Genomic DNA, 5,000 nt, shown 5'->3' with positions numbered 1-5,000 from the left:
AATGTCGTCGTGTCAAAACAAGTCAACAACACGATGGCAGTTTTGGCATTTTTTGATCAGCAAAAAGGCCCAGGTAACAGCAATGAGAGTACATGAGCAACCTATACTGCTAACAAGGAGTAAGATTAATCGCACGGATTATATAAATCTTCTTAGTATTTTCGCTAAAACCAAACAGACAAAACTCGTACTCGTTCTCGTCCTAGAATCTAAAGGTCTCTATTCATAGCTAAAACCCGATCGATTGATGTTCAAATGAACTTCTTCCGTTAGAGACATCTGTAAGTGATACCTTTCATTGACGTAGGTAAAATCCTCTGTCTGGTTGAACCCGATTTTACCGTTCTCACTCATGCTTATTCTCACGTTTTGCCAACGCGAGCTCATTACTTGTCTATCTACTGGTCAATAAAAAGGTTACGACTCAGTTTTAAGTCGAGCATGTAGGTCATCTCAGATCATGAAAAAAATGTATAGAGGCCTGTACAACGGTGCCTATTCAAACCTGTTTTTGCCAAATTTGCTTCATTGACTACGATGACGTCTTTCAAATGCTCTCCACGATAAAAGTCTTCTGAACCCGATGTTTGCCCTTCAGATATTAAACATTTTGTTTTCATTCATTCTTTCAACGTAAATGGGTAACATGCAAATGAAGGAAAACATCATCGACCATTTTTGACTGCTGGGATAGTTATTAAAGACCAAACAATATTTTAGTTAACCAAACATTTCAGATACTGATCACTTTATAGCTCTTTACAGCAGCAGCCGGCTTCGCCTATAACTGACTTAGAACGCTCGCCAGAAGCTTGCTGCGTAAGAGTTTTCAGTTTGTTAACCGAATCACAATAGCATGCAATTTCGCAGAAACAAAGTCAAACGCTTGAAAGAAAACAAATTTCTATTAGTTTAGTCTCAATGACCCCCCAAGAGCCATTAAAAAATCTATCGGATGCACGACACTAACTGTCTTCTCCTAAGTGCTCAAAATTAGGTGTACATCAGTGAAATTTGGCCTTGAGGCACTGAATTTTTCCTTGTGTGAATGTTTTTCAATTAGGAAAGGTGTGTATTTTCGTTTTTGGGGGTTCAACGGAGATTATTTGCAATTTTCAGTTAGGGACTGTGCAATAATTATTAGGAAGGGGGGGTCCTAAAATGAGCTTCACCAAAGGAAAAATTAGATAGGTCCCCCCCTCCAGCAGCGTCAAGATTAACTGTGACCCCCCCCCCCCCCTCGCGTTCTCTCAAAATTATGATGTGCCCCCCCCCCCCCCCTCTCTAACCCGTACTTTTAGATATTGAAAAACTTGAGAACAGATACCAATATCTTTTATCCGACAACCCTGCTTGTGCAGGAAGGTTTCTCCGAGAGGATTACAAGCCAGCTGGGTATACAGACATCTGGAATTCGGGAGAGCATGGACTCGGGGGAGACGGAAATCATTACGATCACTGTGTTGAAGATGGGCCGTTCAGCAAAGACAAATGGCATCTCCTAGACGTTTCAGGAGGGGGATGTCTGCAAAGAAATTTTTCGCGCATTTCCTTTACTGGAAACGCTCAGCACGTGAAAAGAACTTTAGCGCTGCCGCTAAACGATTTTCTGCTATTCGAGAATATAGTTCGCGCAAATTACCACAGGGATGTTCACGACTTCATCGGAGGTACAATGTGGAGTTCATCTACTTCCTCTAACGCACCAGAAATCGTGTTTCATCACTCATTCCTGGACAAAATTTGGTTGGAATGGCAGAAAAAGGGAGAAGATTACAAGAATGTATTTTATCGAAAATTGCCAAACTACACGATGCCCGGATCAAACTATTTTGCCTGGCAATGGACGGATTCAAGTAATTTACCAGGCCAGGTTCAGGTTCTGTACGAAGAGTAACTGCAGAGGGTGAAATTCCTAATCTAACTCTAACACTACACAATATTAAAAATTAACAGTATCAGTATAAACGAACTATCACTAAGCTTAGATTAAGGGGTGAACTATCATCGACTTAACGTATGAAATTAAGATGGCTCAAACCGGTTTCAACAATTTGTGGGGAAAGGTCTTAGTTGGAGGATTAATTTTACAACAAGGTTTCACATTGAGGTAAGGTATTATGGTACCAAATGAAACACCAATAATTTACTTAACAAGATGCACTCATTAATGTGACTTAATAGGTTTCCATGGCAACAAAATAGCCATCTGAAAATGCCCCATATTTTGGGTGAGCGTTATTTGGGATAGACGAAAAGGACCATCATTTCCTTTTTCATTTCGGTTACATGAAGATAACTCTATACTTAAAAGCTTTCTTGTCAATTAATTTGAAAAAGCACGCTATTAAGTTCCAAGATTTTTAAGGGACATGAAGGTCGATAAGGATGAACATGGACCACAAGCGACCTTTGCATCATTGATAACTACTAGACCATCGAAACAAGCCGCTGAGCAATCGCCAGCTTTCATAATATTTAAATAGATACCCATCACCAAAATTGAAAGCCAACCGGTTTAAAATGGGTCTTTGACTTGGATATCGAATGTGGAAGCTTCCACCACGTCGTGTTTGCACTGGCTCAAGTCCTCGCTTATTGTATTGTATTGCGCCTCGCATGGCTGCATATTTTTGAGTTCCGTTTAACTCCATTTTAATACTCGTGCTAATGGCTTACAACCGCCCTACAAGCTTTCGTAAAATCTTTCTAAACAACTTATGGCCTTCTTACCGTGAGAAACGTGCGGGTCGCCTCGTAAGAGAGAGAGAGAAAGAGTCTCCATCAAACAGATTGCTATTATTTCAACATGGAAAGTTAGCGGCCGTCCATGGTTTTCAGCTCCGTTACGCTGCCACAATCCTTTGAACTGTATACAAATTACTCCAGCTCCTACAGACGCAAAAAGGATGGGCTCACCGACGGCTTATGTACAAGGCTCTTTATTTGTCTCGAATGTCATGTCCTTGGCTCCCAAAGTGGATGAACTTCGCCATGTTGTCAAGTATTCTAATTTAGATCTTAGGGACTTTAAGCAAATCGCTACGGCTGGCGCTAGTACGGCTGCCGGAAGTAAATTTCTCCCAAAATGAAACACTGCGCATGTACGTCGGTTGCATCCAGCCGTAGTGTGAAATCTGACTACGTGAGTCGCGATGTTTTGCCGTAGTGGCTACTACGTCGGGTTTATTTCGCTTCTCTGGCCCTTTTCAACGGACATCTCGGCATTTTAAGAATTCTGTTGGATACTATATCCTTTAAAGTCAATTTAAGTCAAGGATTGTGTCAAGGTTGCCTCTCATAAGCTTGTAAATCCGTACAATGAACTTACGATAAGTTTTGGCAAAGGTGTTGGAATGGCGAAGTGAGTTCAGCACGCGGTTGTTTTTCCTCGGTTAAGTTTGCTTTGAGGATTTAGTGAAGATGTTTTATATCTGGATACTATACGATGCTATTTTGCTTCTTTGAGTATAGATACATGTGTCTTTTTCACTCGATATTCTTTGAGATATTTGTCTCTGAAATTGTATATTTCATCCATCAAATTATTGTTATTGTACAAGGTGTATAGCATTTGCTTTTGCTCAGAAATAATCTATTCGTCCTAGCATGGCGAACAACGGCCATCGTCCTTTCAGCGAAGCCATTTGAAGGTAAGAAAGTAAATAAAAGAGATTTTAAACACCTTTAGCCCATGTTTCCTTGTATTTTGCTTTGCTAAACTTAAAATTTAGCAGACCACCGAGACGTAGTCTCCCCAGACCTTTTCAGTCACGGCAGCCGTAGTAGCACCATCCGTAGTGATTTGCTTAAACTCCCTCTTGTTTGTATTACGGAGTCGTGGCTTAAAAGCCACATTCATGACAATGTGGTTGCGCTGGGGAGCTACAATATCATCCGCAGGGACAGAACAGAGACAGAACATGGCGGTGTGTGCGTGTATATCAAGAATACGATAAATTTTACAGTTTTAGACGATTTAGAAGACCCTTCTTTAGAGGCGTTATGGATTCAAATTAGTCCTACTCGTCTCCCAAGGGGATACAGCTCTATTCTTCTTGGGGCGTTCTATCACCCGCCAAGCGCAAATGACTCTGCTTTTTTAGAGTATTTAGAGACGTGTTTGTCATGTATCAACAGGCTACAAACCACTCGGCTTAGAAACAACTACAATTTGAAGCAAATAGTGAATTTTCCGACACGAGGAGAAAGAACGCTCCATTTAGTCCTCACCAACCTTCAAGACCACTACGAAACTCCAACCCAACTCCCTCCACTTGGCCTTTCGGACCACATGTCAATAGAAGTTCAACCGAAGGTGACGATAAAGTCCAATAGCTCTACAACTAATGTTCAGTCGAGAGATAAGCGTCCCAGCAAGCGCCTCGCAATGCGCACTTATCTAGAATCAGTGGATTTGGATTCTATACTGAACACCGCAGATAGTTGTGAAGGCAAAACGTCGCTTTTGGAACAAATTATTAAGACTGGTCTTGATCATGTTATGCCTATGCGCACGCGCAAAGTACATTCAACCGAACCACGTTGGATGACATCATCCTTGAAGAACTTGCTACAAAAGCGGCAAAGTGCCTTATCGCTTGGCGACGACCAAATGTTTCGTGAGTTGAGAAATCGTGTTAATCGCAAGCGAAAGATGTGCCGCGCAAATTATTACCAACCCAAGGTGGAACATCTGAGGAAATGTAAACCATCCGAATGGTGGAAAGAAGTGAAAAAGCTTAGTGGGCGCTCGCTTGCCTCCTCGGCGCAAAGTGACATATTGCAATCGCTACAACATCTGTATGAGAGTATTGACCAGATCGGCCTATCTAACATCATCAATGAGGCTTTCTTATCGCCAATGTACTGTTTCACACCGCTCCCTGCCGCTTTTCCGTGCACTACTCTCAGTAACTACTCCGAAAACCCCCTTGTTGTGTCGGTCGAGTAAGTCCGCAAGAAATTATTAAAGTTGAACCCGTGCAAAGCTAACGGCC

Source organism: Montipora foliosa, chromosome 3, assembly GCF_036669935.1.
Source record: "Montipora foliosa isolate CH-2021 chromosome 3, ASM3666993v2, whole genome shotgun sequence".
Lineage (NCBI taxonomy): Eukaryota > Metazoa > Cnidaria > Anthozoa > Scleractinia > Acroporidae > Montipora > Montipora foliosa.
This window is presented reverse-complemented; position numbering follows the sequence as displayed.